Source organism: Vipera ursinii, assembly GCF_947247035.1.
Source record: "Vipera ursinii genome assembly, chromosome: 1".
NCBI lineage: Eukaryota > Metazoa > Chordata > Lepidosauria > Squamata > Viperidae > Vipera > Vipera ursinii.
In genome coordinates this window covers 306,178,235-306,204,150 of record NC_139512.1, presented here as the reverse complement: position 1 = coordinate 306,204,150, position 25,916 = coordinate 306,178,235, and the positions used below count along the sequence as shown (strand labels likewise).

The 25,916-nt window shown below is 37.1% G+C and overlaps 1 long non-coding RNA gene across 3 annotated transcripts in view; it reads left to right on the top strand.

Annotated features, from left to right (window-relative positions):
* The first annotated feature begins 350 nt into the window (after positions 1-350).
* The window catches only part of LOC310632037, a 173,419-nt gene continuing 147,853 nt past the window's right edge, over positions 351-25,916 (top strand). For all 3 annotated transcript variants that reach the window (XR_014490762.1, XR_014490763.1, XR_014490764.1), the window contains exon 1: positions 351-415. This is a non-coding gene — a long non-coding RNA (uncharacterized lncRNA). The remainder of the gene's footprint in view (positions 416-25,916) is intronic.

The following is a 25,916-nucleotide window of genomic DNA, read 5'->3' as shown; positions in this document are numbered from 1 at the left end:
GAGAGAGAGAGAGAGAGAGAGAGAAACAATTGTAAAGTCAAGCAGAAATTTCTACTTTCTCTGAAAATATAAACACAAACCAAATTTTAGTGCCCAAATTGACCTCATGTTTATATCATATCACAGTTCCCAAATTTAGGAGAGCTTTATCTTTAGTTTATTTAATGCTCTACCCCACTGTCCTGAAAGGGAAACAGGAAAACACCATAAGAAACCTGATAATGCCCCATAGAAAGAACAGCTCATGTTCAGTTCTACAGGGACATTCACCACCAGTTGATTATTGGTGAACATTTACCCCTCCTACGAATAGCTTATTTAGTAGGTTGTGAAGGGGTTTCGTGTTGATACTGACATCCAACTGACTACCTGGCAAAGAGACTCAGCTGCTATATGTGCTATTGGCAAAAATAAGGTTAGGTTTCTGCTTTGTAGAATCTTTCAACAGGTAGTGGGAGTTCCTAAATTGTAACTGAGCCTTGATATCGCATTGTAGTTTAAAGGTTTCTCCCTGCTTTTAATAAACAGAAATGTTTTGCTGATTTATTAGCCCAAGTTCCATAACTTTATTTGAGAAAAACTTGGTAGCTCAAATTGAGGCAGGATATCTATTGCTCTTGGCTGAAGATTATTATTATTTTTAAATGATCATTTAAACTCAGGCTTTACTTGTTGCAGTAGACAAATCTTATTTTGAAATCTTTGTTAACAAGAAGCTCATTCTTTAAGCAGAGGTGAATGTTTTATAACTGAAATTCCTGGAGCAATGATGCTTGCATGCTCTCTCTATTAATTTTCCCTTGTCTTCTGAGACTATCCTTACATTCCTAAGGCCCTTTTTAAAATAAACTTCCCTATGATCTAATGCAAGCAGGGAAACTGGGAAACAGCAAGCAAGCTTTGGCTTGGTATCTCTTATGGACTATTCTGATGACTGTAATTGCTGCCGTGTTATGAAAAACTTTTTTTGAAAGGCGCCAGAGTTCCAAATAAAGCATAACACAGCTTTGATATAATAAATATTAGTATCACAGTTTAAAAATGTTGTGACCCGTCTGCTTGATTCTGAGAAAGACGTTTTCCAGCACCGCTGCTTCTTTTTTCTTTTATTTGCAAACATTCTATTACCACAGCTAAGGATGAAGGAAAATCCTCAAGACAGATTTGATTTAAAGAATTTCCAAATAAAGTCAGCCTCTGTCTTTCTTGACAGTGAACTTGGAAGTGAAAATAGACCAAATCCTTGGCAGAGTTCTGAGAAGGTTATTGTACACCCACTTTCCCCTCCTTTGTTAGGAAACTTTAGTTCTGGCAGTTTAGAAAAATTAAAATAAAGGCCATGCCTGTCTTTTCAGTCACTCTTCTGCAAACTAATGTAGAGTTTGAAGCAGAGAGAGGACAAATGACAGTTTCTTCATTTGGACAGGGATAAACAAAGTCTTTAGTGGGCAGGATAATGACATGGAGTAAAGTGGGTGATGATGTAAAAGACGTATGAGCCTTCATAGTTGTTTGAGGGGCAGGTAGGGTTATCAGAACTGAGTGTAAAACTTCATATGGCTACTAGACGATAGTAAAGAGGTATTCTGCATCCCTTTGCTGCTATCTGGTGTCATCTGAAGTTTTGCAGCCTAGACGTGGTAGTTTTAAGAGGTTTTCAAGAAGAATGTGTGTTTTTTCAAGTAAAATGACAGAAAACCATTTTATAATTCTCAGGAACCACTTCATCAAGTTTTAGCAGTACACAAAGAGGAGCCCATTAAAACAGCATCTATTGTGTAGTTGGTCTGACGCAAGGGAGAGACGACAGCCGGTGTGTGAGTTCAGCTCTTTATTTATTTATTTATTTATTTATTTATTTATTTATTTATTTATTTATTTATTTATTTATTTATTTATTTATTTATTTATATTTCTATACCGCCCTTCTCCCGAAGGACTCAGGGCGGTTCACAGGGGAAGAATAAAATACAAAGTTACAAATATTAAAAAGAGATTAAATAATTGCCCGATTTTAAAACAATTAATATGCTACATTTATAAAACCCCAAAGATACAACAATAAAAATACAAAAATAAAAGCCCCACCAATCCCCCATCAGGCCAGGCCAGCTTGTGCAAACAAAAACGTCTTCAGATCGCGGTGAAAGGAGCGAAGATCGGGCGCCATCCGGAGCTCTACCGGTAACTGATTCCATAGTTCCAGAGCGCCCACAGAGAAGGATCTCCCCCTGGGGGCCACCAATCGACATTCTCTGATCGGTGGCATCCTGAGGAGACCCTCTCTGTGGGAACGCACAGGGCGCAGGGAGGTTGATGCCGGCAGCAGGTGTTCCCTGAGGTACTCCGGACCCCTGCCATGTTTATTGGAGGGGGGTAGTGAACTGGGGAATGAGGGTTACCTGGCCTCCTTAAATACCTAGCCAGGTAAGCGGACAGCCAATGGGGTGGGCCCTAGGTTTCCTGCCGAAACTGGGTTTCCCGCCAAAACCGTTCAGGCCAACGCCCCCTTGTGGCTGTTGCTATGCAGGTGCCTGCATACATAACAGCATCAGAGATGATAAATTAACTGTCCTGCTTTAATTAAAAATGCAAGAGATGATTTCTATAATGAAATCCGGATACTGTACCATTGCCAAATAAGAGGGAGTATTATGCAGCAGTTTAACAGCAAATAGAAAAACAATGAAAGAACACTTTGACATCCATAGCTTTAAATTAATATTATTTTCTCTGTAATAGTGAACCATCAGATCATCTGTACTAAAAATTAACTGTAGAATTATTATTTTCTTCCCTTTTGGTTGCATTCATACCCTGCTTGACTTTCAGGAGCTAAAAGTTGCCTGTCTCATAATGCAAACCGTTATGTAGTTGAGATTAAGAAATAATGACTGACACAAAAAAAAGCTGAGAAGGACTTGGAATCTGGGTCTTTCTAGGTCCTTACTGTCTCTTTTTCACCTCACTAACACTCTCCAGTCATCACTGGATTTAACTGATTTAGCATTCTAAGAAGAAATTCTGGGAATCAATATTTGTGAAGCACTGGGGAATTTTAACCAGAATTCTCAGCATATGTTTGAAGCTAGTAGCCTGTTCTAAATATTGTACACTTATAAGGGAGGAGTAAATCCCATTGGACCATGACACAATTGACTTCTGAGGAAAGATGTTAGAATTGTGCTGTAAAATCCCCCAAATTTACAGAGTGAGAGCACATCATTATCCACTGAAACATAATCTAGGTTCCATTGAATTCAGCTTGATTTAAGCTGGCATTTGCTGCATGGAGCCATATCTTATACTGGAAATGCAGACATACCGTTGATAAGTGGCAGTATCCAGATGGGCAAAAATGGACACTCACATGGTCTGTTCAGCTGTTTCTCTTAAATCATAATTTTAGGTTAAAATTGAACTTCATCCTTCTTCTGGGGCTGCTCTTGGTCTCTCAAAGCTACATTCCTGGAACTATTCCAGTATTAAGACTGAAGGGAGTTTATCCTAAAGGGAAAAATATTTTTGGACTGGAGAAAGGCTGGGAAAAAAACCCACCTCAATATAAAAAGAGAGAGTATTCTGGAGTTCAGGGTATCATCCTGCTTTTACTCCTAAAGGAGATGTTTGAAATGAAATGGAATTATTTAAAGGAGAATATGAGTGCTGTGGTACCCCAAATATGCTGGCAATGGATTGGGGAAGTTTCTTTATTTGGTCACTAAATTGTATCAAGATTTACATAGAGTAAATCTGCATATAATCCAGGAACACTTGTAGTTTCTAATCTTTGAAGAAACAGTGGAAGGGGGAAGCTGCCTCCCCAATTTTATTAGACAAAAATATTTTTTTTGTGAATAGTCTGGGTAGTAGTTCTTGAGTAGTCTTTAGGAATGCTTTGTGAGTGGGAGAACTGACTATCTTAGCTCTTTGGAATGCAAATTGGACAGCAGAGGTTGTATGACTCCTGTGATGCAGGATACATATCATAGAACCTGCAAATTCACCAGGTCAAATGGAATGATTTTGTATTTAATTCCACATTGGAGAAGGATGCATCAAGAAAGGGACACATCCATTCTCTAAATGATACTTCTGAGCCTATTTTTTTCTTGAATGATGCAAATAAATCTAATATCTAGATGGCTATTTTAATGTGGAAATATTATTATAAAGTTCTTAATTTTGCACAAGTAGTTTACTGCCATCTTTCTCTTCTCTGGTCAGTTCCAGATACAGTATAAGTGTTGTTGTTAGCTGCAAAGTCATGTGTGACCCATCGCGACCCTATGGACAACGTTCCTCCAGGCCTTCCTGTCCTCTACCATCTTCTGGAGTCCATTTAAGCTCATGCCTACTGCTTCAGTGACTCCATCCAGCCACCTCATTCTCTGTCATCCCCTTCTTTTCTTGCCCTCAATCTTTCCCAGCATTAGGCTCTTCTCCAGTGAGTCCTTCCTTCTCATTAGGTGGCTAAAGTATTTGGGTTTTAGCTTCAGGATCTGGCCTTCTAAAGAGCAGTCAGGGTTGATCTCTTCTAGGACTGACCAGTTTGATCGCCTTGCAGTCCAAGGGACTCATAGGAGTCTTCTCCAGCACCATAGTTCAAAGGCCTCAATTCTTTGGCGCTCAGCCTTTTTTATGGTCCAACTTTCACTGCCATACATTGCAACTGGGAAGACCATAGCCTTGACTATACGTACTTTTGTTGGCAGGGTGACATCTCTGCTTTTTAGTGTGCTGTCTAGATTTGCCATGGCTTTCCTCCCCAGGAGCAAGCGTCTTTTAATTTCTTGGCTACAGTGCCCATCTGCAGTGATCTTGGAGCCCAGGAAAATAAAATCTGTCACTACCTCCATTTCTTCCCCATCTATTTGCCAGGAATTGAGAGGGCCAGATGCCATGATCTTGGTTTTCTTAATGTTAAGTTTCAACCCAAGTTTTGCACTCTCCTTCTTCACCAGCAACAAGAGGCTCTTTAGTTCTTCTTCACTTTCTGCCATTAGAGTGGTATCATCTGCATATCTTAGGTTGTTGATATTTCTTCCGGCAATCTTAATTACAATCTTAAGTACAATCCTACAGTTAGAAAGCTGGTCTAATGAATTTTTACCAGCCCAAAAGGAGATTCAAGTGATCTAGTGGAATTAAATGAATATTAGAGATGGACATGGCAACCTGGGCTGAAACAGTGGCTCATCTATGAAGTTCTGGAAATAGTGGGTCATCCTATACAAACATATGGAACAGCTTGCTACTGAGGCCAACAGATGAACCATCTAGTTCAAGTTTATTCTTTTTGAAGACAGGGGATGCCTGCATGTGCGTGCGCATACACAGAGACATGTTGTGGCAACAAACAGTTGTAGAAATAATAGAGTGATGACATGGTAGTATCAATCTAGAATTTTTAGTATCCCTTCTCCCCAGCTAAAGTATGCCTTCTTTGTTTTTTGTTTTTTATTTGCTTGTCTTTGGGATAGTAAGAAAAAGAAAGTTATTGAGAAAAATAAAAAATATAGAAGGGTCCCACTGAAATTACAGGTGGGTGTTTGCCGTGAACATGCCATTGTAAAGGCTTTGCTCAGCAAAATAGTTCTGTAGTTTTCAGAACAACAGTTCCTGACTTCTGAGCAACTTCTAGGTAAGAAAAAGAATTCCAGACTTCAAGTGTTACCAAGCCCACCCATACTTAATTTCCCAGTCCAAGAAAATCAGATTTGGGGGCAAGGGTAGGATGTAGATTGAAAAACAAAAACTTTCTATAAAGAGGCTGTTTAATAAGTCCAAGCAGCCAAAATATGTGAACTCATTGGTGTTTTTCCCACAGACTTGTTGGGCTTGGCAAGAAGGTTTGTAGCTGGTCAAGCTTGTAAAACAACCCACATATTAAATGACAATTGGAGATATATAAACTCACTGAAAGTTATCAAGGCATATTTTCTAAAAAAAGTGTACTTTCTTGTGATTTGACCTTTCTTAACACCTATGAATCTTCACAATTTATTAAACTGAATTTCCAGACTACAACTAAAACAACCATTCTCTATTTCACCAAACTCTGAGGGGGGAAAAGCTATTCAGAAAATACTCAAATGTGAATAGGAGTAAACACAAACATGTTCTCCCAGTTTCCTGTGAAGTATGAAAATCAAATCTGAAAAACAGAATTACAGCATATGATACATTTCTATAAGCATTGTGTTCATGCTAACCAATTACTTTTCTACTTCTTTTAGCTAGGCATACCAGTATTAAAAATATCTGGATGAGTGCTGGATATCGTGAAAGAGATACAAGAAATGTCTTAGCTCCTGGCCACCACCTTATGGTCATATGGATTTTGCACTCCAGAAGTGAGTGTTCTGTCCTTTTAGCCAGATACAGAAATAATTGCTTGAGGTGGGAGCAGGAATAATTCTGTTGCCTTTGTGGATTCTTTAAAATCAACGCTGAATGTAAACAATAGATTCCAGCAGACTGCTTGACTAAATCCATTGCCAAAAACATTGTGGTGATAAAGGGGCCTAAGGCAGGGAAAAAGAAAGAAATTGTAAATCAAGTAAAACTCTAACTGCACACACATTAAAATTAATGAAGTATTTTAAAACTAAAAGTGCCACCCACCCAAGTGATTACTTAAAGCATTCAACATGAGACCTCTGAGTGCAATTTTAAGCATATTCTTCATTCTTGCATTGGATGAATGAAGCCTGAAAGTGGGCCATAAGCATTCAGTGCATAACACCTTTAATTATCAAATGCTAGGGAATACACAGCAGAGTAAAGTGAAATGAAAATGGCTTCATTTGCAAGCAAAACTGCTAAATCAGAAAACTCATGATCTTCTGCAATGCACAATTTTTGTTATCTGAACAGAACATCTCTTCTAGGTAATGTAAACTAGGCTGAGGTGTTATTCAAAGTTATTAGAGGACTGAGCGCCAGTTAAACACTCCTGTTTCAAAGTGGATTGATGGCAGCCCAAAGTGAATGTGCCAAAGGAGGGGAAAATGTTATCGGCTCATACCAAAAGAGACTGTGTTCTTATTTATTAGTTGAATTCCTTAGCAAGTGTCAGAATTAATATCACAAAAATGATATATATCCAGTATGGAACAAAACCTCGGCCATATAAAGTAACACATCAAGCCTTATGTGCTGATGAGATATAAAGTGCCATAAAATACTTCATAAATGCCATTTCGTATTTATGTTGTGAGAGTGTTTGAATCTGACTCAAACTTAATTAAGGTTGTGAAATGTAGCCTGATCCTCCCATTAGGCTGGTTGAGTCAGATCCAGGAATAGCAAGATTGTCTGATGGCTAAAGAACTGTTCTAAGGACAGACAGATTCTCTTTCCCACTCAGGCATTTTGGCAAGAACTCCCAATCTTATCAACAAGCATTGCCATATATTGGTGGTAATGATATCAGAACCATTCCAGGAGTTCAGCTTTATAGTGGCTGGAACAATTTGCACTTTTCTGGCTGCCGCTTCCCAAAAAAGTTGTCTTGACTGGGGACTGCATACTGAAGATCCAAACATGGCACTTTTTAGCCTGGGTGAACTTGGAATTCTGGGAATATCAGGGTAGAGGAGGATGTCATGGAACTTAATAAATTGAATTGGATAATTTCATTTTTCCTCTGAATATACATGATTCCAGAAGCTATATTCCATGACTAAATAGTTTGTGAAACATATGAGTGCCCCAGCAAAGAAGAAGCAATTGATTTAACATGGTGGTCACATTTACAAATGCAAGTCAGATATGATAAAGATATTAAACAGTATGGATTTTACAAAGAACAGACTATGTTTAATCAGACATTATTAACTTCTGATGAAAAGTTAATTAAAAATGTACAATTTCTTATTAAACTTCAAAATGGAAGATGAACAAGTAAAAGAGACAATGATAGTATAGGCAAAGAATTTTGGATATAATATTGACTTAGAAAGTGGCAAAGTTTATGGGAAAGAAACTACAAATTGACAATGTCAGCTTCATACAAAGAAAATTTATATAAAATGTTTTATAGAGGGCATTTGCCACCAACAAGATTAGCAAAAATGTTTAAAAACATGTCAAATAAATGTTGGAAATGTAAACACAAACCAGGTACTTATTATCATATGTGGTAGACATGTGTTAAAGCAAGGAGATATTGGACAATAATCCACACTTGGTTAGAAAAAGTGTTATAGAAACACATAGACTATAAACCTGAATTTTTTTTACTAGGTATAATGCCAGAAAAACTTGATAAGCAAAGTACATATTTGATCCTACATTTGATAACAGTGGCAAGAATTATATTTGCACAATATTGGAAGAATGAAGAAATACCACCAGAAGAAGAAATAATAAAAAAAATATTAGGCTGGCCACAAAGATAAGATAGTAGTGGCACATGGGGTTAGAATGCAGTATTGCAGGCAAATTCTGCCAACTGCCAACAGTTCAAGTCTCACTGGCTCAAGATTGACTCAGCCTTCCAACCTTCCGAGGTCAGTAAAATGAGGACCCAGATTGTTGGGGATGATATGCTGACTATGTAAACCACTTAGAGCGGACTGTTAAAACACTATTAAGTGGTGTATAAGTCTAAGTGCTATTGTTATTGCTAAGAGCACACAACCAAAATGGAGAACAGGCATTTTTTCAGCATTACACTGTTAGACTCAGTGATGCAACTAAATAGTTGAATGCAGATCTAATGCCTTTAGAATGGGAATTATTTTAACTGGTATCCCTCCATACCAGCTACTTTTCCCCCAGCTATGTTTTAGAACCTGGGGTGAAAAATTGCAGAGGAAGAAAAGCAACAGAGGGAGAGGCAAAGGCCAGGACTGCTGTCCACATGTAGCTCCTGACAGGTATTGTGCCGATTCTTGAATCCTTCAGCAGTTTGACTATAAAACTGGATAGTGAATAAAATTTGTTAATCAAAATTCAGTGCAATGTTTTGTTATAAAAATAAAAGCATGCATTGCAGTTTGCTGAAAATTGAAAATGAATACTCATATAGAAATCAGCCTTATTTTGATTTTTTTATAAATTTTGATTTCTTTCTTTCTTTCTTTCTTTCTTTCTTTCTTTCTTTCTTTCTTTCTTTCTTTCTTTCTTTCTTTCTTTCTCTTTCTCTTTCTCTTTCTCTTTCTCTTTCTTTCTCTCTCTCTGTTTCCCCCCCTCTTTTTCATGGTTTCTGCTGTTGGTATATTTTGGACCTACCCAGTATGTGAGGGACGCAGTGGCTCAGTGGGTTAGGATGCTGAGTTGTCAATCAGAAGGTCAGCAGTTTGGCAGGTCGAATCCTGAGTGCCGCGTAGCAGAGTGAGCGCCTGTTACTTGTCCCAGCTTCTGCCAACCTAGCAGTTCGAAAGCACTTAAAAATGCAAGTAGAAAAATAGGGACCACTACGGTGGGAAGGTAACAGTGCTCCGTGCGCCTTTGGCGTCTAGTCATACCGGCCACATGACCACGGAGACGTCCTCGGACAAGCGCTGGCTCTTCGGCTTTGAAATGGAGATGAGCACCGGCCCCTAGAGTTGGAAATGACTAGCACGCATGTGCGGGGGAACCTTTACCTTTATGTTTTTTAGTATGTGAGAAAAGAAATTAAGAGTAATTGTTTACTATTAAGAAATCTATATATAACTATTTTAAGAAAGAAAAGACAGAACAGTTACACAGCATCTTTTGACTGGTAACTTTCAAAAATCTCCTCCATCCAAAACATCCCATGAGACATTGCTAGGATCCTTTCCTGTAGGCAAGGTAGGTACTCCATAGCTGTCATATCCTCTTCTGAGAATGAATCCTTAGGAGAAGATGAAAGATCAGCCAATTCAACTAAGTCCTCCATCCATTTTAGAATCAGTAGGTCAGAATCAGTCTCTACTAGCTCTGCCCAAGATTTTCCTCAGTGCAGCCATCTAGCAATAGCAATAGCTGACTTGAGTATCAGAAGACAGATGCCACTGTTTCTATGGAGATTCTCAGTCAGTCCCCCTCCTCTCAACAAAGGGGGAGGGATATGTCACCATCTATCTCCAGTGTACAACACAGTCCTTGCAACAGTTCCATGAAGGCTCCACGCACACTTGCACTACTTAGGTGACCCTGAAGACACAGATAATCTTCCAGGTAGCATTAACAACTCACTAAAGAATGCAAATGACCAGCTGTCTGCAAGGAGTATAAATCTTTCCATTTCCCACCATACTGTCAGAGCTGAGGAAGCTTCTTGGATGAGAAGTGAAACGTCTTCAAAGAAAAACAAGAAAGTCCAGTTGCCTCATGAAAAAGCATCTTTGAGATGCCATTGTGCTTGCTTGCAAGGGAGAGCATATTGGGAGTGAAGGTCTATCCAAGAGTAATCCAGCATGCCTGGATGAACTTGCATCCAGACCTTTTGAACATTAGCATGATTATAACAAAGTCATAGAGTTGGCTTTTTAGCCAGATCAGGTTTAATCAGCATTAGCTGATAAGAACAGGAGAGCTATAGCCTCCAATATAAATATAAGCTACTTAACCTACTTGAGTAGTTCAGGCTGGTGGCTCAGTGGGTTAGGACGCTAATTTTGTCGATCAGATGGTTGGCAGTTTGGCGGGTCAAATCCCGAGTGCCGCGTAACAGAGTGAGCACCTGTTACTCATCCCAGCTTCTGCCAACCTAGCAGTTCGAAAGCATGTAAAAATGCAAGTAGAAAAATAGGTGGGAAGGTAACAGCATTCCGTGCGCCTTTGGTGTCTTGTCATGCTGGCCACATGACCATGGAGACGTCCTCGGACAAGTGCTGGCTCTTCGGCTTTGAAACGGAGATGAGCACCGGCCCCTAGAGTCAGAAACGACTAGCATGCATGTGCGGGGGAACCTTTACCTTTACCTTATTGTTTGTAAGCCCATATAAGCTTTACTTTTGTGGCCTGAAGTCTGAATGATATCATATATTGCTGGAACTCTGACCATCATTCTCTTATGTTCATTATCTGGATTTTAGCCTAAGGTTCAGATTGATTTGACTTTTGTCTTCTGGGCTACTTTTTGATGTTTGTATGTCTTTTTCCAGTGTGAGTAGCCATTTGGAAATTGGACCTTGGACTATATAACAATGCTCTGCCACTCCCACCCTCTCCTCCAATCATGGACTTGTTTTGAGAATCCAAACATTATGGGGGAAAAATAGTACGTTTTTAGAACTCTAACTGTGTATAAATTTTGCTTTGCCTACCTATATCTTATGATCAGATTGTTTTCAAATTAGGTTTGTGCCCATTTTGTTGAAGGACAAAGTCACCAGAATAACAGAGAAACTGTTGTTTGCTGTGTTATACAAAGTAGAAATTCAATCCTGTTTTTCCAAAACCAGAACTTGAGAACAAATTATGGCTTCTGATTATGTTTATTACCAAATAAGCCAAATTTCATGTTCATTGGCTAAGGCAAACAATTAAAAGACTTCATCAAATGCATTTCCTAAGTTGAGCTAACAAGAAAAACTGGCAAAAAGGTTATAAGAATTCTATCTTGACCATGACATACAAATGTTTAAAATTATCCTTGAGATAACTTTAAACTTTAAACTCTCATTGAAGTAGTTCAAGCTGCTTTTTTGCTAGTTCTGTAACAATACATAAAGATTGATTTATGTATATTTATTTATTAAATTAATTATTATTGACAATAGTAATGATTAATATTTATTTATTAAAAATAAATGCAAAATAAAAACACCATATAGGCAGTAGCAAGTTTAAAGCAATATCAATTAAATACAGTTAAAGTATAATTAAGAACCAATTAAAAAGCCTGGAAAAGTAGAAAGGTCTTTAATTAATTCCGAAATGTTGCTAATGTGGGTTCCTGTCAAGCCTCCCTGGGGAAGGAATTACATAAATAAGATGCCACCACCTGTTTTCAGCATCTTCATCACCATCTTCGCTGCTTTTCAACTCTATCTTGACACTTGCCTCTGATTCTTCCTTAAAGGTAAAGGTAAAGGTTCCCCCGCACATGCGTGCTAGTCGTTTCCGACTCTAGGGGCCGGTGCTCATCTCCGTTTCAAAGCCGAAGAGCCAGCGCTTGTCCGAGGACATCTCCGTGGTCATGTGGCCAGCATGACTAGATGCCAAAGGCGCACGGAGCACTGTTACCTTCCCACTGTAGTGGTCCCTATTTTTCTACTTGCATTTTTACATGCTTTCGAACTGCTAGGTTGGCAGAAGCTGGGACGAGTAACAGGTGCTCACTCTGTTATGCAGCACTTGGGATTCAACCCGCCAAACTGCCGACCTTCTGATTGACAAGCTCAGCGTCCTAACCCACTGAGCCACCGTGTCCCTGATTCTTCCTTACTTCCAGTATTATTGATACTACAGTAATATCCTCAGAAACAAAGAAGTAAAATAAACCATATACCCAAAGACCCCATTTGGCTACCTTTTAAGATTTTTTTTCATCCCATCCAAATCTTGTTTCAAGACAAGGGATAATGTCAGATGTTGAAATACTCATAGCTTTGAAACAATTTTGACCTTTAAAAAAAATTTTTTTTACAGTGGGCAGATTTAGGATGGTGGTCTTGGCTGAGTCTACCTTTTTGAAAGTGTTCCAGGATGTGGTGAACCATGAATCTCAACATATGTTGAAGTATTCAAACGATTCATGGGCGATGCCAAAATTCAATTGAAAACTCAACTTGCTGTAACTATGTAACATAGAAACAAAAAATAGCTATGTGAATTGGCTTTGAATCCAAGTAGTTTGGCTTGACTGCACTATGGTGCATAGATGTTAACAATCATACTGATGAGTGAATGAGGAATCCTAGAATTGGATTGAAAATATATATTAATTTGGTTTAATTTGTGGTATGACAATCATATGCCAGTTATATCACTGCAATTTTTAATAATTCCTGTTCAGACATCCTGAGATTCTGGGTCTTAATTAGACTTTCTCCATTATTTCAGTGCTTTTTGGTTCATGGAATAGGCACCAAATGCTAATGCAAAAGGCAGCTAGAACATTTTACCCCTTATAACCTTCTCTGTTTACAATTTATAACAAAATCATGGGGGATGGTAATATTAGTATTATTTCATGCTTTATAGCAAGAATAACTCCATATAATGTGAATGTTCAGCAATGGAGAAATACTACTTGGTGATCTTGGGAATAGATACAAGTTATTTTGGTCCATGGATGTATTTTTGCCAAGAAATTGCAAATATAAATAATAAAAAATAATTTCTCAAGTAAGCTGGTTTCTTATCTCCTCTTACAAAAACATAAGTGTTGGCCAATGAAGCCAGACTGTCTTTCCTGAGTGCCAAAATATTTAACAGGGATTTATTAATATTAGGGGGTAAAAGCAGTCTTACTAAAAGCAAAAGAACAAAAAAAGAGAGAAGATACTGGTTTTTTCCCTTCTCTTTTAATAATTGTTTCAGTAGCACAATGCTTTAAAAACAAGGCATATTGCCCTGCTGTAATATGGTCTTAAGACATGATTTAGATGGAAAATTTAAGTAAGATTAATGCAATTTATTATCCAACAGGATATTACTACAAGCCATGCTGCTTGGCTGAATTTTTGAATTTCAATCTAATATTTCAAATGAGAATTCCAGATGGGTAACTTGTTCCCCTCACAAGGGTGATATTAAGTTTGCAAAACAGAAGAGGTGAAACTAGTTTTAGCACTTGATTAATCATTTAAATTACTTTGCTCCTCTTTGAACTTATTGCCTTTTGTTTATCAAGTCACTCCACTAAACCCCCAGCCAATCAAAAATACAGGCAAGATGCCAGATTATTAATATATTCAGTGAATGATTCAGATCATCTTGAAGTAGGAGCCACAAATGAATTTATAAATTGCATTGAAAAGACAGAGTGATTCTTGTATAGTGTTTAATAAAAGCTACTTAGCTAACATTGTTGTTTTAAATTTATGAATGGAATAATTAACACAGCTGGTTATGTAGATACACATGCAAATACTTGTTTAAAATTAGACTATATGATGAACTGATTCTGAACCTGGTCCATTTGCCCCAGAAATAAATAAATGAATTTTTAAAAATGGTTGATCATACTTAGAAACTGAAGCTGAAGGCATCACATTGTGTCTTTTTCAAATGGTTAGTTTGAAAAAACTAATAGGCAACTGCTTCTCATGACATGCTCAGCACCTCTATTTTTGTTCCTTGGTTTGTTAAGGAAGGCTTTATCCATTTCCATTTCCATCTGACCCCCATCAGCGACATATTTTTTGAGGGCTCCCTTAAGATGAAAGTAATTATTTATTTAGTTTGTTGCTGCCTTAAAGGAACAGGCAAGGAATTAAGGGGTGTGTGTGTGATTATATTTTGATCTGGATATATGTAATTTAGTGATCAACCTATAATGTTAAGTTGTATCAGAATTTGCTAGGAGTTCAGATAGTAAACACATCTTGACTAAACCATCTCACTGATGTCTTGTAAGAAAGAGAATAAATGTAAAAAAAAACCCCAAGTATGTATACTCTCATTAATCCATTACAAGAAAGTTGGGATATAAATGCAATGGAAATATTTTAATTTGAGTGAGAGTGGTCAGCTGATAAGTCTCATGAGTATAGCATGGGCTATATTGTAAAGAAGTTGGTTCTATAAGTACTGATATAAATATTTTTTCTGCAAGAACTAGGCTAGTGTGATTAAAATCTTTCCTTTCTTAGGGTCTGCACATAAAGTATATTTTTCAAAAAATTTAAAACAAAAATAAGTAACTAATCATGAAACCGTCTAGCTGTCTCTTCTGAATATTATGACTTCAGGAAATTGATTATGATTTCTTCTCAAATTCTATCAGGATAAACCATAAGTCTTTGACATAAATTTAAATTCCAGAGTTTCTAGCTAACCCCAAGCTCATAAATGAATTCCTAAAAGCTGACTTGTGCCAGAAGACCCAATTTTGCAAAAACCACTTGGCAGAAGCCATTCATTTCAATCACATGAACAGCTCCATTTAGCTCTCATTCAAAGCTTGAAAGAAAGGCCAGATATCCATAAACAATGAGTTCCTTGAATGTCCAGGTCTTTGATTAACCGATGAATACAAATGGAGAGTTTATATATGGAATCTGGAAGAAAAAGGAGTGGAAAACAATATCAAGGACTTTTCTTTGTAGCTATTAAGAAAGATTGACCATATATCCATGACTTTGGAGCATATGCCCAGAGATACAGTTAAGTTTATTCAATTTTGAATTTGATACAGAAAGATGTGGGTTTGGAATACGAAAGAAGTGTTCATCACAATGTCATATCATATTCCAGTTCCAAAAGCTTTGCTTAATTTAATTGTGAGCCACATTTTTAATTTCCAAATTCAGTGGTTTTAGTACTTCTTGGAAACTAAATTGTTCATCCTGCTCGTCCAACAAAAATCTTCTTAGCAAGTAGAAGAGGGCCATAGGACTTATGACAGCAAAGTACTGAAAATGTTTGCAAATTCCACCTGTTGAAATAAAATTATTTAAGTATTAGCTTACTGAGTTGGAATCAGGTCTTAACAAAGAACAGTTATCACAATGCTTTTTCTTTTCTGGCAAGAATTGTTCATAATATTCTGGACTTCTAGACAAACAAGTGCTCTAAATTGTTTTTAAAAATTGGATAATATATTATTGATATGAGGATGGGTTCCACCTTTGCAATATGTGATATTATGAAGGATGGTATTCCCTGATGAAGGTAATTATTATTGTTGTTGTTATGGTTAATTGCACAGTCAGCCAGATGTTTAAAACTGGATTTGACATTTTGCAAATCGTTCTCTGGAGCAGATTTAAATGAGTGTTGGGAAGTTTCCATCATCTTTCAAGGGAGGAATACAAAAGTGTTGCCTTAGTGGCAACAACCAAGTTGAACACAGACATCTGTATTACAGGTTGATACTAGAGCACCAAGTAGGATTTCCTGCAGATGTATAAGTAGGAGAAATTAATTTTGTGATTATTCTCCATTGCACTTATGCAACTGCATTGGTGGGCTGGCCTGAGATTTATAAGCCTCCCCCAACCCTTTGTCCAAAACCAATCTGAAAAAAAAGAACAAAAAGATAACACATTAACAAAGAAAGCTTCAGCATGCTCTGATCATTTTGCCACAGTTATAAGGTCCTGTGTAGTTAACAAGGTCATAACTTCATGGGGAGAAAAAAAATACTTTCTTCGATATTAATACATTTTCTCTTCTGATTGTAGAGTTTGCTTGATATTTTAATGTGAAGTCATTCCCTGTGTAAATATGATGTTTCTGAAATACCGGTGGACAAAAATCATTCATTTTTTTGGATTAGTAAATAAACTGCCTCTGTAGTAGTAGAATGATCATCATCATTAGGGTCCAATATCTCTCCTAGTTAGAGTTTATAAAGTTTAAAATCCTCTGAAATCTGTCAACAGTTGAGAGAAGCCAAAACCAGTATTGTGGTCAAAGATTTGAATATATTCCATTTAGACTAGCGGCTGCCTCAGAAATAATTTGTAATCCAAATGAATTTTTCGAAAATGAAAAATACTATTAAGACATGCTTTTTAATCTGATTCAGCATTTGGACACAATTATATAAACTATTTGCGTGGGTGCACAACCACAGAGAAAACTTCTGTGTGGCCCCTTAGCTTGGGCTGATTGGGACTGAATCCCATCTTTACTGCTGGCCAAACTTTGAGGGGGTTCACTACTTAGGAGAAAGGAACTAGAGCATAGTCTATTTTATATTTCCTGGTCTGCTGTGTTACTTTGTGTGACCCTTACTTTCATGAAGTCTCTCACTTTCTCTCTCTCACTTTAGGCATTCAAAGACTGGGGAAAAGCGGCTTATGCTTACTTTATTAAATGTATGAAATAGTTGTGAAACCTCTTTTATATGAAAAATGCCCAGGGCTTGCATGCAACAGCTTTAGTTCCAGTTTCTGTGAATTCCTAATCAGCAACACTGCCTGGTTTGTCTAAGTAGCCAGATGATATCACTAAGTTACAGCATTATTCCAAGAAAAGTTGGGTGTAAAAACCCAAGCTGCGTGGAGTGACCCTATACAGGCAGTTCTTAACTTACAACAGTTCATTTGGTGACCATTCAAATTACAACGGCAATGAAAAAAGTGACTTATGACCGTTTTTCACACGACCATTGCAGCATCCCTACGGTCACATGATCAAAATTCAGACACTTGGCCACTGATTCATATTTATGACAATCGCACTGTCCCGGGGCCATGTGATCATCTTTTTGCATCCTTCAGACAAAATCAATGGGCAAACCAAATTCACTTAACTGTGTTACTAACTTAAGATCTGTAGTAATTCACTTAAACACTGTGGCAAGAAAGGTTGTAAAATGGGGCAAAATTCACTTAACAGTGTCTCATTTAGCGACATAAATTTTGGGCTTAATTGTGGTCATACGTCAAGGACTACCTATAATGCCAGAGAATCTGTTTCCTGGAATTTTATAAGAGGTGAGTGGGTAGGCTTGCATACGTGCTGGTGATATTGGTGAAAGAAAGAGGCCCTTTAGATCACGAAGTCTGCCCAGTGCTCCACCTCCTTTGAATGTCTAAAGATGATGCCCTTCCCCATCCGTAGTGCTTATTTCACCTTCCTATGTGAACAGGGATGAAAAAGAAGCAAAGATCACCATTAAAGTTGCCTTTATGATTTATTTCTGCTCTCTGCCAAGCCAGGAACCACCTATGATGGGAAGCAGATCTGAGATTTAGCTGGTCTTCTTCCATGTTTTCAGAATTGGGAGAGAGACATGATCTTGTTGCATTAGAATATTCTGTGTAATCTGATGTCTTGCAACGTCTATAGCTGAGGAATATACTCAGCCTGCCATCTTATTGATAGGAGACGGATTCTAAAACGCAAAACTTATGGTTAACAAAATCTGACCTAATTTGGGGCCTTTTTTTCTTCTTCCACTCCATTTTTTTGTATTATACTACTATTAGGACTTCTAGAGGATATGAAAGTGCATTCATTTTATGGATTCATCCTTACAACTGAAGCAAAAGATGCCTAAAGATGCTCCTTTTAGAGACTATGTCTTTGCTATTCAGCCTGTGTTTCAGATCCCTCAGCTTATTGTGGAGACAGCCTAAAATATTTTTAATTTTCCAGTTTTAAAATCTGTCTTCTCTCAACACAAGCCTTGAGATACAAATTAGCCTCATTCACAATTGACCTTTGATAAACTGACTTCTTTGGTTAGAGAAAAGACATTATATGTAATGACTGGTGACTAGAAACCTCTTTTTGCGTAAAACCCCCTGATTTTGGGATTTATGGTTTTGATGGTTAGACAGGATAGATTATAGAAAGATGAGTTATATGATGTAAATTTAAAGAGAGGATTAAAGCATATTTGTACTTATAACTGCTGTGAAGAATATCAGAAGCTACTTCTTTATATTGTTTTTCTTTCTGTTCTGGTTTTCTTAAGCGTTTTTGCTTTTTTCTTTGATTTCTTTTCTTTTAGGTTATACAGTATTAATTTGGGTTAGTTTTTACCTTGTTTAAAAGTTTTAATTTTATTAAAAATTAAATACATAATCTTGCTGCTGATGAACTCAGAGATGACATCTGGTAAGCTCCTGCTAGCTGGTTAACAACCCTCTTCCCTCCATCACTGTGTGCTACCCTCCTTGGTTATTTTGGCCTTGGCAGCTAGAGAAACCAGGCCCCTGGTTTCTGCAAAGCCATCTGTAAAGCACAACTCATCTTATATACATTGATATACAGTACAGTACTAGCTTTCCCAGTTGCAATGTATGGCAGTGAAAGTTGGACCATAAGAAAGGCCAAGCGCCAAAGAATTGAAGCCTTTGAACTATGGTGCTGGAGAAGACTCCTGCGAGTCCCTTGGACTGCAAGGCGATCAAGCTGGTCAGTCCTAGAGGAGATCAACCCTGACTGCTCTTTAGAAGGCCAGATCCTGAAGCTAAAACTCAAATACTTTAGCCACCTAATGAGAAGGAAAGACTCACTGGAGAAGAGCCTAATGCTGGGAAAGGTTGAGGGCAAGAGAAGAAGGGGACGACAGAGAATGAGGTGGCTGGATGGAGTCACTGAAGCAGTAGGCGTGAGCTTAAATGGACTCCAGAAGATGGTAGAGGACAGAAAGGCCTGGAGGAACGTTGTCCATAGGGTCGCGATGGGTTGGACACGACTTTGCAGCTAACAACAACAACAACAATTACTTATAATACCAAACAGGGTCTTAAACATCTCCATGTTGATTCATGACCAGTCTTTGGTTAAGCTGCTATTTAGATTGCATGTGGAGCTTGCGTAAGAAACACCTGTTTCTGTTCAAGAGCACAGATACCTCTGCTGGCCAGCGTTGTATGTGATAAAATTAGTTTGGGGATTTTCTTTGTGGGGCAGCTAAATAATAGCAAGTGTTTGTGGTTAGCTTAAAGGGATGTGAGAGGGAAAACAGAAACAGTCTTATACTGTGCCTACAAAATAAATGATCACCCTAACGCTGAAAAAAAAATTGCAACATGGGAGAAAGAATTAGAAGAGATGACAAAGCCCCTATTGATCTTCCTATCACCTTGGAATTCAAAAACTGTGAACATGACAGCTCATCCTATGAATTGGATTAGAGTTTGGGGAGCTGTCATTCAGCACAACTAGGTTGCACCAGTTTGCATACAGGTTTTATCTAGACTGTTTGTAAATAAAAGCAAAACATCATGGTTATTGTCTCATATTACTAAATGAATGCAAAGAAACCTCATTGCTAAGATTAAGTTTATCATTTGCTTGCTTGGCAATTAATATTCAGTGTTTTACAGGTGATATGAATTGAAATAAAGTCCAAAAGAAGACTGGTTTTGTCTTCTTTTATTCATATATTATTCAAAGGCAGTTCAATGCAAATTTAAAATAAGACTTTCCATTCATAATCAGGCTCTCTGCTTTAAAAGTATGAGACTCAGATTCAGATACCCCAGAATAACATTGTGAAAATTCAGTGTGACAAGATAAAATGTACAGGCACAACATAAATTAGAAAATAAGGAGTGGGTAGCATAACAATTACTTAATGGAAGGGTGGAGATTTTTTTTCTAGGATCTGTGTGAGTTCAGGAATGAGAATACTAATTATATATTCTTTGTATTGTCCTATTGGTCAGCTAATGTTTTCTATGTGTTCTCAGTATGTTGAGGTTGCAAGAAGTGAAGATTAACATAAGCTTTGAACTGCTTTGGAAAATCACTCTGTAATTATGTCTCCTCTGCCACTTTATCTTATTCTATTTATATTCTTTATTCAATATTAACTCCACTTCAAAAATTGTCTCTTTCATAAGATAAAATATACAACCAACACAGCAGTAACACATTATCCTACTTTTATGTGATGTACTTCTGATGATTTTGTTTGTTTTACTTTGGTTTTGAACTCCAAAGCATATAGAGATAAGCAACATCTACATACCATTTAAAAGAGACAATCAAAAAAGCCGACAAAGAAACAAAAAGACAAAACTCCTCTTCTCCAGAAATCAATGAACAGAGATTAACACAAAGATTAACACTAAACCAACAATAAGAAGTAAACAATACCCCAACCAACCAAGACAAACCACCTAACAGTAAACAACAGCTTAATCAAGGGACCAACATGACCACTCTCACCAACACTGCCAGAGCAAGCCATTGGTATATAAAAGAAAAGCAAATTCCACTCCCTTTTAGGTGATGTTATCTATGGTAATTTGATAATAAATCATTTATAAGAAAACAACCAAGCTCAGAGAGCATGGAAGACCTCAGAAGAGATTTGTCAGTTTCTGCTTCCTAGGGCTGAGCGAACCTAACTGGTCCAAAGTCACCCAGCTGACTTGATGTCTGACCAAGGCAAGACTTGGTCACAGTCTTATTTCTAGCTTGGTGCCTTAATCATTTAAGAACCAAACTGGTTCTTAAAGTGAATTTAGCAAATTTTTAAACCTTGTAAGGGACTTATCTCAATAAAATAATGAAACTATAACAGCAGCAATATTGAAATAGAAGCAATGGTGGATGACATTTTACATTTATACTAGAATATATTCATTGAGATCCATGGGATATATAGCACATGCCTAATTTAAACTCCATTGATTTCCACAAATTTATCCAAAGTATGATCAAAAATGATAAAAATGATTTAAAGCCTAACTCTCTTCACTTGGTCTGCATGTTTTTACTGCATATATGCAGTAAAATATTAGGTAAAAATAGCAATAACAATAGCAATAGCGCTTAAACTTATATACCACCCCATATTGCTTTACAGTACTCTCTGAGCAGTTTACAATGTCATCTTATTGCCCCCAACAACCCAGTTCCTCATTTTACCAACCTCGGAAGGATGAAAGGCTGAGTCAACCTTGAGCTGGTCAGGACTGAACTGCTGGCAGTTAGCAGAGTTAGCCTGCATACTATCACTGTGCCACCAAGTATGATGTTAATTTCTTTGTCAGGAAATAATTAGAAGCAGTTGGCAAGCTCAAAAATAACTATTAAAAGATCTAAATCAGTTGCCAAACATTTATTATTTACCACAGGCTTTCAAACATGAAATTTCAGATGTTTAAACATTTTTTAAAAATATGTGTATTTAGTTTGCTGCCATGATGCTGATCTTTTATATGTAGTAGTCTTTTTAGGAGAAGAAATGATAGATGGATCGTAATGATTGTTTATTGTCTAATTTTACTCTCAGTTTTCTCAAAGCAAAACAGTTTACATTGCAATTTTATATATATCCCTACTTTGAAGAAATCCCCATTGATAAAATAGAAATTATTCTACATCTTTAGTTCCATAATATTGTGTTTTGACAATGACATTGCACAGTAATAAAGAATTACTTGGATTCTGCAAATCATGTGAATTGAAAGAAAGAAAGAAAGAAAGAAAGAAAGAAAGAAAGAAAGAAAGAAAGAAAGAAAGAGAAGGAAGGAAAGAAAGAAAGAAAGTAAGTATCCTTCAAGCAAGTTTCTGAGTTTCCTCTCTAAAAATGTGTTCAGGAAGGGTGTCTTCTTATTCTCTTAATATTAATGTCATATGTGGTAGCATTATTGGAACTAATAAAGTTTTTTTCCCTTCTCCATGATCTCGGGAGAACTGTCTATTCATGGTTCCTGTTTTAATTTATGTTCCTTTGAGAGAACATCTGCCACTTTTGGTTCTCTACTATTTAACTCTACACTTCCTTGTTATTTTTGCCACACATGTAATATCCATTGATGTTGCAGACAGAGTACATTTTGAATGATTTTTTTCTTCAGTTCAAACTGCCATTATTTTTCATTAGGTGCAGCAGTTTATTTTGACTAGAGCCATCCTAGTAGGACAATCCTATGCATGTCCACTCCGGGCTTATGGATCCACATTGTTTTGGAGTAAACTTCAATGAACATGCTGGCATTTTCTTGGATCAAATGTAATTTCTTGCATGTTTTTAACACATTCACGAAATGCAACCCAACCAAAAGCATTTTTATGCCTCTTAATAGGGAGCTAAACAAATGTCCTTGTTTAAGAGGGAGTTAACCAGAAAAAAACCAAAATATACACCTCCCCTGGGATTTAAAACTACAATCAATATATGATACAACATATTTATATAAATATATTTAATGTTTTGAACCTCAATCATTTCCAGGACTTTTTCACTTGAGTGAAAAAAGTGTATTGGCTATTATCTGACTTCTCTACTGAATAACAAGCCCACAAGTTATAGTCCAACAATAAGACTGACTGTGAATTTTGCTATATGTGATCATTCTTCCTAGGTAACAGATTGGGAACAAGTTTTTGGGATACTTCCAAACAACCTCTTCTTTCAATCCTGGTAAGCCCTGCACCATAATCAAAGAAAAGGCAAGTGATTAAAAACAACATCAAAATAACAGGAGTCTAATGACTTGCAAGCTAGTTCCTCCAGCACCGAGGAGAAGGAAGAAATTCTCGTCAGTGTCATCCCCAATTACTTGCTTGTGTTCCTGAATGGAAGTTGCAAAGCCACCAATCAAGCATTTCCCTTGCAAGACCTGAAACTCTGGAGCTGGAGGAGGGTTGAGCTAAGAGATGCCCCTAATGGGGAAATAGAGCCACAGCATTTTAAACTCTAAAAAACAGACCATTTGTGTAACAAATTTCACATCATGCAGCTGTGCCATAAATATATGAGGCCAGCACTATAATCCTGCTAATGCTGGAGGTACACAACACACACATGGAAGTGCCAGGGGTTAAATCAGAAGTTTTCTGAGCTCCTCTATCTGCAGTACTTTAGTTTGTAATGTCAAAAGTTGAATATGTGGATTTCAAGCAGCTGTGGTGGCACAGTGATAGAATGCAATATTGCAGGCTAACTCTGCCCATAGCCAGGAGTTTGATCCTAACTGGCTCAAAGTTGACTCAGCCTTCCATCCTTCCAAGGTTGGTAAAATGAGGACCCAGATTGTTGGGGGCAATATGCTGACATCGTAAACCTCTCAGAGAGAGCTGTAAAGCACTGTGGAGCGGTATATAAGTCTAAGTTCCATGTCTATTGCTGTTTCTTGTATAAACAAGACATACTGTAATATATGACTAAACTGTTAAGCAAAATTAAAGGAATTAAAAGAAATTTATCACAATAGAAATGAAGTGGCCCAAAGAACCTCTGGTATAAAAGCTCAAATAGAATTTAAAATACTTTTTAATGGGAAAGTACCAGCATTTTTATTCAGAGTACCCCTGCCCATTTACTGTTTCTATACATAAAAATTGTGTATAAAAAGTATCATTTAGAAAATTGCATAGGTCTGCCTTAAAATATGCAGTGTGAAATCAATATCTAAAGGCAGTTAACCATATTCCTTATTTATAAAATGTGTGTCTGGGCCCAAGTTGGTTTTATGATCCTGCACAAACAATCAGAGACTTTTGGATAGACACCAAATCAAAACATCAGCAGAGGGAAGATGTGGAAAACTGATTCATGCATTCAGATTCAACAGAATAAGCATGCAGTAGCTAAACTATAAATAATACCACATTGGAGATTTATAAGACATTAGAACTGGAAGACAGTTTGATCCTAGTTAAAAAGTGCATTTCGAATGGAGGAAACCATAACTAAGTGTATAATACGAGAGCTTTGCTGAAAGTTGAATGCAAGCCTTGAGTGAATTAAATTGCAAGATAACCAATTACAGTATTTAAAGAAATGGACACAATTCTTTTTTGTACGGATACTATAACTTTTCTTTTTATTTGAATAAAAAGAGTTTAACCAGCAATAGTATCTGGTGGGTTTGATTTTTTAAAATTCACCTGCAAAGCATTTAGAGAAGAAAGAGTTTTGCTATAAGAATATCCTGTGCTTAGGACTTTCCTTTGCTCTGGTTTGCCATGTTTATAAATCAAAATTATGTGTCCAAAGGGGAAAAGGGAAGTAAAACTATTTCCAAGTGAAAAAAAAGGCAAATGATTCATTTCAGTTCAAATGATAATTGAAAATACAGGGAGGAAGAAATGATTCCTGACTGTTGTTTTTTATTTGTAATATCTGCTTTGTTAAAAGCAAGCCTATCAAGATTCATTTTTTTTTTTAAAAAAAAGGTCGTATTGCCACTATAAATCTTTCTTTTCTGGCAAAGAATATACACTGAACTTTTTTTTTTTTGCTTTCCAGCATTTCATCATTTTTAGATGAAAATAATGACTGACTACAATACATCAAGCTGCTCAAATGGCAGAGAGAGAGAGAGAAAAAGAGAGGCCAGTTTACAGAAAAACTAGCAACCTATGTCTTAATTAACTTTAGAACTTCTGCAAAGTTGCAGAGAAAGCTGGAACTCTTATGACCACCTTTTTCATATTGAGTGCAATCGCATCTGAATACCTTAATTTCTGTGAATGACAGAAAGAGGATCAGTTCTGACATCTTGAAAACCCCACAGAGCTCCTATCTGTGAAACACATCTCTCTCTCTCTCTCCCCACATTCCTTTCTGCTTCAGCCATCAGCTTTTATTTCAGAGTAGAGTCCCTAGACAGGCTCTCTTATGGGCCAAATTATGGTGCCATGGAATTTATTAGGGAGCTTTCCATTGAGATGAATAGCACAATCATTTGGTTCTGGATGTTAAAAAGCCATCATTCAGACACAAAGTGACAGCAAGTGAATCAGAGGATCAGAGCTCTAGGGGCATGGAAAAAGGCATCTATCTGGGAATGCTTAGATGTATCACAGCATGTTGTTCTTTCAATGCATTCCAAGATTGTCTAAGAGGTCAGCAAAGGGTTTCTTATGGGATTGATAATATAGATATGATATTTCAAAACAAATGCAACTCTACACACGATAGCTTTGAATGTATACCACACGTGTTTTAAGACTGTATCTAAAAATGGAAAATGGGAATGCAGAAATACATGCTTGTCAGGAGCCTAGAATCTCACCAGATGTCAATTCTGGGGGTTTTTCTCCAGCAAACTAGCACCGGAATATAAAAGAAAGATGAATATATAGTCATTCCTTTTACTTACATGGTGACTGGGTATTTTCAGCTCAAGTACTATAGAAAAACATGCCTCTTTGCTTAGCTCTGGGAAAGACCTCTGTTCAGTTTTATGATGTAAATTATAGTCTTGTTTTCTCTGAATAATCCATTTATATCTTTTATGTGTAGTTTAGAAACTGCATCTCTCAGTGGCTTCAAATGGAAAGCTCTTATAGCTACCAATCAAAAGATATGAAGTGACTGTTCCATTTGCTTTTGCTTTTTCTCATCTGGAACATTGTAAAAGAGCAATTAGATGTGTCACCTGAAAGCATTCTCCTTC